Genomic DNA, 12,888 nt, shown 5'->3' with positions numbered 1-12,888 from the left:
TGTTGCCACAGCGAAGTGGCGGCGACAACGAGGAAGGATCACCACTGAGCTGCTAAGGACCGATGGCGTCTACCGAAACAGAATAGCCAGAACGAGGTCTAAAAACTGCGGCTGGAATCAGGCCAGCAGGAAGACAAAGGATATTTGGGATTTCACGAAAGCGCCAAAAGCCAGAAAATGTATGGTGACTACCGACAGAAAATCCCCGCTGTTCGTACGATGGATTGCCGCGCATAGACAAGCAAGCATAGGTAAAACCTTCGTCGCTACGGGCACCAGCAAAGCCAAGGTCGGTGTCATTGAGTTAAATGAGCGGTATTCTGTACGCACGTACGCCCAACTAGCCCTGTTGTCCAATTACAATAGACGAGCCGAAATCTTCTGTCGCAGATTGCTGCTAAGAATGCTGAGGCTCGTAACGGCGACAGAGAGATAACTTACGTCGTAAGTGATCTTTTATGTAGTTATAATGTTAATGGCAATAATAATATGACCTATCAACGCTGATAATGCGGTCAGCCGGATGATCATATTGGATAGATACTGTGCTCTGAAACGCTCCGTATTATCATGTGGATAACTAATGAAAGACAACGCTTCTAAATGACAGGAATCTTAGATTCGTACTGAGCGAACGCGTCGGTAGCTAGCGTTATTACCTATTAGTATTTATCTCAATGGAAATTGTGTTGCATTATGCGGTCCGTCAGCTGGTCACAGCGCATATATATTGAATAAGTAGTATATTTACATACCAAATAAATCAAGTCCGGTTGGCATTAGTTGTACCAAGTGCTACACTAAATTCTAAAAAGAAACCTAACACAGCCGGACTTTTTATCTCCGAACACAATCAAATCCCAAGACTCCACAAGGTTAACCATTAAAGAGGATTCGAAAACTGAGAGCAGACGACATAAAAATTCAGAAAGTGTTAGGGATAGTTTCTACAAACAGAATTACATCAATGAGGCCATAGGGAGGTTTTAGGTGTGTTAGGAAAGAAAATGAAAAACCTAAGGTAAACCACCAACCTAATTCAGCTTCGATAAATATACCTATCTCGTTTTCCGCCTAACCATAGATGGCGTTGCATTCAGTGCCGTTTCGGCTTTCAACAGTATCTTATTGCTGCAATAGAGATGAACTCCATTTGGCTCTGAGAGCCAATTCTTGGCTTGAACCTAAATGAATAAATAAATGTTTCAAGTTTGTGCTGCCCTAGCCAACATTGCTTCAGACGAACAGCTTACAGCATAAAACGATGTGCGTTGCACTCGATTTCGAGCTTGGCCCACTTCACATGTCCCTATGTTTGGCTGCCAAAAACTTCATCCCTGGACACGGTATTTTGTCATCCCATAAGTTTATGGTAGTACTTGAAGACGAAGCCGTAAGAGCGTAGAGTCTAAAAATGAAGCACTTTGCGGAAAGCGACCGTCAATATCCGAAGCAATGCTTAATGCCGGTGGTGAACGTAACGTAAAATTTGGAACGTGTGTCTATTTCGCTTGTAGATGTACATGTAAATGCTAATTGGTCTTCACTTATTTAAAACTATGTCCGATTCAAGGCAGATCGAGGAAGCTCATGGCATTCAATAACGGACAGATCCAGTGACAGGCGCAAGCCTTATTTTATATCAGGGCGTGCCTGCCGACGCACAGGGTCTCGAACATATCTATTCGTAGTAATTACTACATATAGAATAACATCCAAATGGTGTGCCGACCGTTTTTCATACGCGTTTATAGCCTCTACAATGTTTCAACGATGAAATCGTTGCTCTAGATGCCGCAACCATGGAGCGGATAGGATACCTAATTTTTAAGCATAGCGCCGAGCGCTTAATGCCTACGTGTCGCCTGCAGCCGGCCATTTTCTCAAATTGTTTTCCTCATTTATGTTAATAACACATCATGCAACGTATGCCCCATGTAATTATGCCATCAGAGAGACATAAGAAATATGCTTTCTATTCGTGGCCAGTAGTATTGGTGTCTGACAGACCGAGCAAACTAACGGCCTCGACTTCTTTTTTCAAGCATATTTGAGCTACTCTTTATTTTCCTACTTGGACTTTTTTTTGTCCTCGTTATCTTAGGCTACGCAATAGACGGATCCCTCGACATCTGTCGAGTTGGTTTTACGTATATCGCTCAACCGACCGTCAGGAACCCCGCTTCGCAATCTCCAATTCTAAGCAATCCGTTGTGTAGGACGAACTATAAAACTGTTTCCTCAAGTCACAGGCATAGTCGTCGACCATGCTAACGGCACTTAGTCGCCGGAACTATCTGGGCCTACATGTTGAATTTGAGGACAAAACACAAATTTGTACTAATTCAGGGAAGTATTTCAAGTTTCGTAGTAATACATGTATTGTCAAATCCGCAAATCGTAATTTACTTGCGCAGAATCCGATGAATTAGCTGTCCGATAACTTTGTAGTAAGTTACGAGTCGAATGCTGGGCTTGCCCGCCATGAAAGTTATTCTTGTATTTGCAAATTGTGCTGCATAACGAAAACAAGAATATTATTTATTTCGACAATAGCAATATTTGGCTTGAGGAGTTTCAGCAAAAGTGTAAAACCCAACTAGTAAATATAAATCTTGAACTTTTGCCATATAATTTAAAGTACTTGGCTTACTTAATTGTCCTAGCTTAACATCGTTATCTCGTAAGTTTTCGTAACGCTTCGTTCTAACGAAAGCGAATTCCAGCGACAGCTTTGTGGAATAAAATACTGATCTTCGTTTCGTTTGGTCTCGTATTCCGCTTCCTTCAAATTACGGTGGGCGGCTTCGACGGCCCTGAAAGATCAGAAGCGAAGTGTTGTGCGTGATCCCGATCACGTCGACATCCGATTCGCAGATCGGACTCCTGACTGATTCGTCCACTGTCTCCCGTTAGTTTTCAAAGCGCAAGCCACTTGCCGAAGCGAATAGTTGCTAACCGTATCGTTGGTACAGCAATATACGAGACAATATATATTCCGACAAAGGACGAAGCTGTCGACATATTTTCAATACTATTTACAAAAACCAGTCGCTGTTTGATCAAATGCGGTCCGCTAATTACCTAAAATGCCATTATACTTGGCTACGCTCAGCGAAATGATCTGAAACAACGACACTAGGTAACGATAGATCTTCTCAAGGGGCATATACGGTTTGTTCGCTTAAATCGAAGACATCTCACCCTATTCATTGACCGTCGCATTCATTCGTGCAATAATGCAATAGACTTTATTTGCTGTATAAGCAGAAATTAAAGCAATATTTATATTTGTTTACGGCTAATATATAATTAGGTTCATGTTAATAGTTAAGGGTGCCAATGAGGCAAGTTATGACGTTGGTAACTTAGTAACATTGTATGGGGTCGAGCCATCTTTACCATTTCAAACGTTTTTGTAAGTTAAGTTCATTTACAACAAGTCCAAACCGAACGCTGTTAATAATGTTGCATATGTCTTGGATGCTTACAGAATATAGCATAGTACAATACAGGACGGAGCTTCCTTTTTGTCAGACATCATAGCTAGCCGCCTCCGTAGGAATCCGTGTTTTTCACTAAATACCATATTTCCTCAAGCGGAAAGTGTTGTGTCAGTTTTGAAGCTATCAATGAGGTAACGATCTCAAAATAAGATTCTTCCTACTATTACTATTGTACACATATTTCAGAGTAGCAGGATCTTCATGCCTTTCATTATTGATTGGAGGAAGTCCTAAGATGAAGGATTTCCAGCCTTTGGGGTGTTCTCTTCTTGTATCATCTTTGTCATCAGACGTGGTAACATTTGAATCAATTATTAATTACATTAAAATGCTTCTATTGCAGCCAGTTTTGTCATTCACTTAGCGCCGAAACCCACACTTCATAGATGATATCCTGTGCTTTTCATGAAGATAGGAGAACTCGCGGTTGCCTGTGACCTCCTGGGTGTTTCTTGAAGGTAAGTTGCTTTACGTTGTGCACCGCGTTGTTCTGTCTTAGTCTTTATTTATAGGTAGAGCTATCTCTACGTTGCTGCTGTGATGAAGCGTAGAAACACCCAGGTGATCTAGGTTCGAATCCGGGCGTAGATGCCCTTCAAGTTCAACAGGTCCTTACAGTAACACCAAAAAGCAGCGATAGCTAAGGCAATAGTTATTTGAAGAGAACATCATTCTCCTACGTAATGAGGCCTCTTTACACATTCTAAACAAATTGCTTTTGGTTCTCCGCATTTGCGGGGAAGCCAAAGTTCATGATGTATCTTTAGTCCTTCGTAATGCGGATATATATATGCCACATATGTTCTATAGATTTATTGCTCGAATACCTTGCTGCGAGTGGTCACGGTCGTTGTATTCGTATTTTTCCGTCGTGGTGATGATTATAGAGGGGTACAAAGCTCCGTTCCGATACAAAACTGCTCATTGAGCTACCTTACCATATGGGGTACTTCATGTACGATAATATTTACTATTTCTGCAGACTCAAAGGGAAAATCAGTTAAACAGCTCCCACCCATTGAATTTCTGAATGAGGGTTTTGAAGTCCAAAATTGCAGTATTGGAGTGTCTCCATTAAGTTTCCTCCTCTCTCCCCCTGGGTCTATATGACATGTGACATTATCTATAGGAACTGTATTCCACAGCGACACGTATCTCGTACGCGTCTTTCACAGTGGTGGTCACGACTGAGTGTGGTTTTTGAAACACCCTCCGGAATATACTGTGCTTTCATATCGTCAGCATATTGCTAGCTCTGTAGCCCATACCCAACCATATAAAAAAATTCGGATCGACCCACTCAAATAGAAATATTTTCTTCATCGTTAAATGAGTCCTAAGTTCATCGACAGCTTATGTTTGTACAACTGTATTCTATTCGTATATCGAAGAGGAGAACTCATATCGGTGCCCGCTTATTAACGCTGCTCGGTTTCGTCGGATCGTTATAGATGTGACAATCCCTCAGATACCCTTTATACTCAACGCTTTAACCAAATTACGCATATTTGTTTTTTTTCATAAAATGCTTGTCGGGTACACTGACGTCGAAGCAGTAGTAAAAGTAAGCGCTTTCGCTTCTCAGCTCGATGGCTCTGGCGGTGATATGGCAGTCACGCAAATCCCGTCACCGATACTGCCTTATACTTTTCTTTAATGTATCCAATCTAAAACGATCAATACATGTTCCTTCGCACGTGGCGGTTGATGGTGGCTGCTATGTATGCTTATTTTCATAGATGTGAGCTTACTCGCAGATACCTTTAGTCCACTTCAGTGCTTATCTTTCGATGTACAGCATTATACATCCCCTGTGATAGAACGGCCGCTTTTCGGACCTTTTTGATGGAACAAGGTTAAACACCTGATCGAGCTTTTACTTACTCTACGTAGTGCTCACGTTCATTATGCGCGAATGGTCAGAATTTGGGTCAGAGTGATGGGAGTAGAGAGTTTTTCTGATTACCTGGGTCCGAAAAGAATGAAATTCGCAGAGTACTGTGGATTCGCCTGCGATGTGGACAGCACACTGTGTACATGTGCGTATGAGTGTATCTTGTTATTGATTGACTAGAACTATCAAAGGCAAATGGTACGACTCGGGCCGCAGTTAGTCTCCATATTTTCTTCAATCGGCAATCGTACAACAGGCGTCGATGTTCACATGGTCGTCACTACTTTATTGAGCCTAAGGTCGGGGGTGGGTGACAACAGAAACTTTCTAAGTTCCTTGTTGAACCAGAGTATCGTAGGACATATTTAAGTAGCATACACACAGAATGTGTACGGATATCTGACCTTACACATGAATAGTTCACGCAGTTACTAAAATAACATAAATCTAGACGTACGAATCACCTTCACGTCTCCGAGCAGACTAATAGTAGAAATGAAAGCGCTGTACGATGAACATAAATTAGTGTGCTTTTGTCATTGAAGAAGGGCAAAACCAGACTTTCCTCATGATTCTCATAGCTACAAACCTACTTCCCTTGCCGCTAGTTTACTTTTTGTGTTATCTTGTTGTGTTTTTAATATTTTTAGTATTTGATAAGGCCTTCGATAGATTAACACTTACGCTAACGAGCATAAGTACCTTGCCTTTGACCTATTTACCACGAATAGGTTGAATCGATGTTGAAGTTAAAAAGGTTCTCGTTGACTTTACAATATCCAACAGCGCACTAGTATTTAGATCAATTTTCAGGGAACACAGTGTACCTCACGTATTTTTCCTTCTTGTCTGCACACAGTTGATCGTTTTTATTGAGTAGGCACTGCGTCTATAGGAATTTTCAGATATTACCTACAAACACATTTGCTATTCGACAACGTAGTGCTATATAGGTAACTGTCTCACCAAAGTCATAGATTTTTATCTGTTAATTAAGTTTTGCAAGCCCAAGCTTTAACGGTCCCATTGTTCACGATAACCTATTTCTAATAACAGCTCCTTGGGATTAATTTGGATTACAACTTCCTTCATTGACTGTTTATCTACAGAACGTTAAACAGCCACGAAATGCCTTCGTAACCCGTCACTTTTCCGGATGGGAACCGTGCCCTTGGATATGCTTTGAACGTACCTGCTGCACGTTGGCATGTTTCTTATGTATCACGTTTGCCGATCTGCGTAGTTAGGCGAAATCCGTTTGTACGTAGACGTATAGCGTTCGTGGGAATGATATCACATGATCGACGCAGCGATATATGCTCAGAAAGAGGCGTACCAATTAGCTCGTACTCCCTGTGTCGTAGTAGATAGGTAAATGTCTGTTGCTAGTAATTTGAATAAGCATTTAACAGATCCTTTTCGGAGAACGTACCTAAGATTCAAATACATTCATACAATACCTTGAGACAACAAGTCACTTTGATGATCTCGCCCTAATCGTAAGGTTAACTATTAGCTGACCTAACTGTTGCTTTACTTTTACGACAAATGACGCCTGCTAGGAGAACCCCGTGGACTGTCTGCTGCCATTATTCTGATCACGATATTCGTTAAAGACCTAAAGGCCAAAGACTACCAAACAAGCTTACCCCAGAATTTTTAGCTCTAGCTTAGTCAGTTTAGCTTAGCACAGCCTTATGCTATCTACATAAGTAAGGTTACAGGAGTCATTAAGGAAGCTGCCTACAGGATCGTCATCGATGGAACGAGTTACCATTATTACATAACAGAGTACACTGATTTGTGTCCGCACAAGACTTTGCCGACTGGGGCTGCTCACCCGGACACTTCACAAATCTCTGAAGTTTCCACTCTAAATCTTAGCTATCGATCTCCTTTGAGCCTAAGTAACAGTCTACTTTCGCTGATCTCCCATAGGACTGGTCTGTTTGAGGCTGATAGCTGTTGCACTTTAGCAAAATCCTACAACCAAAGCCATATGCTTTGTTTTCTTTTTTAAAACTTTAAATACTCAATTTTTGTCACACATTCAAACGCGTGCCGTGAATGAGAGAGTCAAAGTTCATCCGTGTAAACACGGGAAATGTTTCCATCGATATTGCTGCTCTTATTATAATGAAAACAGAGCCATGTAATTTCCTGCAATAAATTAACTATAAAAAGAATATCTGTTATCCCTTCGTGACGTCGCCAGTAGTTTACGTAGAACATGGACAAACACATATAAAATACTTTCGCTAAAATTATTCGTGCTGCTAATTATGCTCAGTAGTATTGGTGATAGGTAACCATAGCTCTATTGCTGACTGTGACTATCGATCGCGTTTCATTCGCTCTCGTCATGTCCTATTTCAGTAATCGTAGTAACAACGAAAAAAAGAAAGTCATCATAAGGCGTACGTACCCATCCAGCGTCCACACGCTATTCCATCAGCGACGTTGTCACTTGACGTTGCTGCCTGATTCTGTTTGCAAAGCGGCCGAGGCTACGATCGTCGTCTCTTTCGAGGTAACTCTCCCCAAGTTGTTCTGAAGTACCGGAAGACGTGTCACGCTGAGCTAAGCACCAGCAGCAGCGTCTAAAAAGGGCCGCCGATGGGAAAAACTCTTCCTCTCAAAATGGTGAGCAAGTCTGCGATTGTTAAAGACTGCCAACGACCATCAACGAAAACAATGACGATCCCCTCGACAATAACGAAAATTAAACAAGCAATTGAATAGTGTTAAGCGCAGTTGCTCTTGTTACTAAAAAGCTAAATGGGTGGTTTACTTCGGTCGGCGCGGTAGCTCTGAATGACATAATTGAGCTACAACGCCATTGCTTCGGTGGTCGATAGCAATAGAACATTTTGGCAGGTAACGCTCGTATTACTCGAGGGTCATGGTTTTCAAAATTACAGAAGCGTACTTTTGGGATGTAGTATCAAGTACTGGAAGAAATATTGAAATAGAGATAAGAGAAGGTATAGGCGAAAATTATTAGTCTTACAGTGTCTTTTTCTCTGTTTCGAAGTGGCTTTTCGGGTCAGTATCATTAAAACGGTTTTACACAGACAGATAAATTTAAGAATAGGTTTGGTAAAGCATATGCTATGCCCACACTTTTTTTTTTGCTAAGCATTAAACATCAATCAGGCAGTAACAAAGTATTTTTGATACCATGATGCTTTACCCCCATTTCCATGTACACGGTAATATCTATAGTAGTAGTTACTTCAGTTAATGAATCAGCTCAAAGCCCCAATAGGAGGGACTGAATTAATTTCATTTATATACCATTTGGTACACGAGAGTAGTAAATAAACATATTGGACACAATTCTCGTGACTTTCGAGGACGCCACGCTGCACTTGCACATTTGAGCAGACGGCCTGGCTTTTGTCCTGGATGATTAAAGTAGCAGAATGCCATAATATATCGCCAGGCCTGTAATGGCCTTAGGCCAAGTCGACAACCTATTTTTAGGTTGCGATTAGTTAACTGTCATAGTAACACTAATGGGTGATTTAAAAAGGCGTACTGATTTCTACGAACAACCCATTTATTAACGCATCACCATATGTAGATTGCTACAACATTTTACTACACATCGTGCGCTATTTCTATATTTAACACGCTCAGTTCAAAGAAACTTGTGTACACGTCTACGGATCCATGACCTGCGCACGGACTTACCCCCCAACAAAGCTGATCACCCCCATTAAGACCTATTTTGATAAGGGTAAGCGACTTATGGACCTCTATTTACAAGAACATGTGTTTACATTCTGTCTTTAGATATTACTATGGATAAAGAACGGGAAGTCTCGTTTACCGATAATCGTGGATTATGTTTTGGCGACCTTTGAATTAATAATTCCTGTACATAGTAATAGTTTAATCCCTCGCATACCATTCTCTATTACTATTTTAGTTCTTCAGTTCTGAGCACGTGCTCAGAAGTGGAGTGGATTTTTGTGCCGACGTCGTAGAAGTTTGCATAAACCAAATTTCGTGTTTCCGCTCTGACATATACTAACCTACCAGTCAGCGATTGTATTCATTTGATTTCTCATCTGGATTTTTATACAAAAAAGGCAATCCAATTTCCTAGACTTCCAGAAGGATCCAAATTAACGCTTCACGACCTTCTAGTAACTGGCCAATTAAAACATAATACACGCATAGACCGTCTCAATGTTATTGCAATTTAACCAAAATAACGAAATGTTAGAAACGATATTGAAGCGCATGCTAAATTCTGATCTCTGCTTTGCCAAAAATATGCTACCTGCTGTGTACTTCAAGGAAAAGTACGTTTCCAATTGATCGGATGTGTACTGCTCTGTTCTCGTTCATCTGTTATATATATACATCTCGCAGATCCGATATTGTAGAAGCTGAAAGGCGGCCTGGGTAATGAGATGTATGCTTACAATGTATCTAGTTTTGACAAAAGAAACACAAGAAAAATGCTATGTTGAATAAACTAACAGATGATTGCTTAGTAGCTATCTCATTGAGCTTTACTCCAAGAGTTTCTTAAAAGCAATTACGCTTATTATTATTGGGCAGCGATGGCCGACATCATAGGCAGGCCAGGCAGTAAAGACGATTGTTCGACTTGCAGTAAACGAGGGAAGGCCGTTTGGTTCAATGGACATTTGGGTTTTCTCGCGTTCGTCCACAACTATTTGCAGCTGAAAGCTTTTTAACGGCAGAAATAAACATATTATCAGGAATGAACGTACAAAAAATGGATCGAGTTGACAAACGATTAAAGATTCAATGGTTCCACGATACATAGAACTTCTTCATCTCTGTTTTAGGACAAAGACCCTTGTTCTAACCCAACGAAGAACGTTTACGAAGCAGACCGGCAGCTCGGAAATTAATACATACATATATGTTTGTTTGCATGTTTTTATAGTTGATTCGATAAGCCGAAATACGGAAGACCGTTATCTATTACATGCTTTATTTAATGGGCCTGACATTGGGGTGTGCCCACGATTTACAAAGAAACTTATTTTGTGTACTGACCGGATGTTGCCTAGGCAAGCCTATCTTATGTTAACCTTGTACACGGCTAAACTCTGACAATTCGGTCTGATTTCTGCCAAGACTTTTATTTATTACTAATCGCAACTTACGCTGAACTCCGAATTAGCTCGGGTCTTTGTTTGATAGTATCACCAATTGTCAGAAGGAACATGTAATTGACAGTGAATCAGTTGCTCCGGGTCATTTTGATCAACTTCTCTACTTCCTCAGACGAGCTTTATTTCTTCGCGCGAAGCGATTATATTTCCTCTGCGGATCCAGCGAAGTTGATCCTGCAACATCGTGTCCAGCGAGCTCCTGCCACAGCGGTCCTTTAGGTTATGCCCTCTTTATTTTGCCTGCGTATTTCCTTACAGAAAGTTTTCCCTATCCTTCGTTAATCATTCGGATCAGGTGTACATTGGACACAACCGCATTCAATACCTTGTTTTTTTCTTGCGCGCTTGTTACTTACTAACTCCAACGCCTAAGAGACCGCGGAAGGCACCTATCCATCTAGGCAGCCATCCAAACATGGATGGGTGCTGCGTCCTGTGATAAACTGAGTCGATTGAGAGGATAAATCCAACGCTTAGGTCCGAGTGTCCGTCTCGCGCGGTACCGATCCATTAAAAAAATAAACATAGATTTATGCCGTTGCTCTGCCTCTGAACTTCTAGATGTCTTCTCAGATCGTTTAGTTTGTCGATTTTATAGTCGTATGGCGTTATTTTCTCTCTGAAACCAGTAAAACTATCCTGGTACAACAATCTCCTGGCACTGTCCTTGATTTTACCTTATTACCTTGTTAGTATATGATTAACGAATTAATAGTTCTAATTATGTACAAGGGGCAGTTTGAGTGCTATCTATGTGTTTCAGTAAATTTATTCTAAAATTAGCTGCCCACCCAATGCAAGTCTCTTAAAATGATCATGTAAAGTTCACCTGGACAAGTCGATACGTAAATTATCTATTAATAACTATGTACTAGAATAATCGATTGCCGTAGCGGAAAAGTAGATAAGGCGCAGAACGCATATCCAAGAAGTTTCTACCCCCGGCTAATGAGTGGCACTTTTTTTTCAATCCAAGGCCACTTACCCCGCCGTTATTTTCAAGCAGACTGGGGGTTATTACGCCGCGTTTCCTGCTCGTAACGTTTACCCCCATTGGGCGATAAGCAGCAAATCATTAAGGGGTTTTAAAAACAAAACACGTTGTAGTCTTCTTCAGATGCTCACGTTCTTCCTTTCTTGTCAAACTTCAGAATAGCATCATCCCTTTAGCACCAATGGGGGTCGTTGTTCTCTGTATCACCTCGTAGATAAGAGTTCACTTATCGCTTCACATCCATTTCACTATGATGGAGCATCATTTCGTTTGTTACACTTGTCGGTATGTGCTATTCAAGTGATTCCGACCATGTCCTCCTCCTCAGCTTTACGCCAACGTTCGGTACGCCATCTTTACAGAATGTTGCATCAGCTTTCACTTGTTACGGATTCGGTCGGTTGGCCATTTGATCCCTCTCCCGTTTTGTCCAGTAATCGTTTCGCGGTTTAATCCGTCGAACCCCCCTCGCCACTTGAATGATTTTCTGCTGTGTCTCTATACCCCACACTGACCATTCGTATCCCGATTTTTTTTTTTTGAAACGGGGCTACATGGTTCTATGTAATGAATGCCCGCAATCGGTATCTTCGCTTTTGTGTATGAACACATTAGAAAGCGCGCATACGCCTAAACGCAGTGCGCTTCGCAGGTTTCAAGCACACAAGATGCTCAGAAAAAGCTTTGCTTGGAAACGCTGAAGATCGTTGCCTGTTTATTGGGAGATTGCGTTTCGTACGAGCTTTTCTCAAATGCCCGCTTACACTAAGTGCAAAGGAGCTTGGACGCCTGTAGCTTTCGTCCCATTCAAATTAATTGAGTGAGGAGACTAATAAACGCGCAACGCACGAGTTGACCTCAACTTGCGGCTTGAGGCGGTACAAAAGGTTCGAGCGAGCCTGTATTGCAAGAAACGGTTGTTGTTGTTGTTGTTGTTGCTGATATTGTTGTTGTCGTTGCTTGAACTGTTGTTGTTGTTATTGTTGCTGATATGAGCAGCCGGCCGGACAGGGCCTCCTCGCGTAGCGAATACGACCGCATAGCTGTGGAACTCTTTTGGATGAAGAGCCAGCAGCTCCGGAGAAACGAAGCTGACTCTTTCGCGTTTCTTTATTTCTCGCTAATTCGGCTTGGGCTCAGCAGCAAAGCGCCGCCGTTGCCCTACCTAATGGAATGTGTCTGTAAAAGTTCCCCATCTCCCAGAAGCGTGTTGGGCGTCCTGCCTATCAGAGCAGTGGCTGACCAGCTATCCCATATTCACACACAAACCGATACACTCCGTACGATCACAGTCAGCCGAATTCACACATATATTGCCCTGTCGGCCTATTA

The 12,888-nt window shown here is 41.6% G+C and overlaps 1 long non-coding RNA gene across 1 annotated transcript; it reads right to left on the bottom strand.

Moving 5' to 3' along the window:
* Positions 1–8,944: 8,944 nt before the first annotated feature.
* On the bottom strand, positions 8,945–11,928 carry LOC111267166 (uncharacterized). Its single transcript, XR_002684456.2, has 2 exons — positions 11,548–11,928; positions 8,945–11,181 (listed from the first exon to the last, which is right to left on the bottom strand). It is a non-coding gene; the product is annotated as an uncharacterized LOC111267166 (long non-coding RNA).
* Positions 11,929–12,888: the final 960 nt, after the last annotated feature.

Source organism: Varroa jacobsoni, unplaced genomic scaffold (genome assembly GCF_002532875.2).
Source record: "Varroa jacobsoni isolate VJ856 unplaced genomic scaffold, vjacob_1.0 scaffold_1154, whole genome shotgun sequence".
NCBI lineage: Eukaryota > Metazoa > Arthropoda > Arachnida > Mesostigmata > Varroidae > Varroa > Varroa jacobsoni.
Note: the sequence above shows the minus strand (reverse complement) of the source record. Positions and strands in the feature narration are given on the sequence as shown.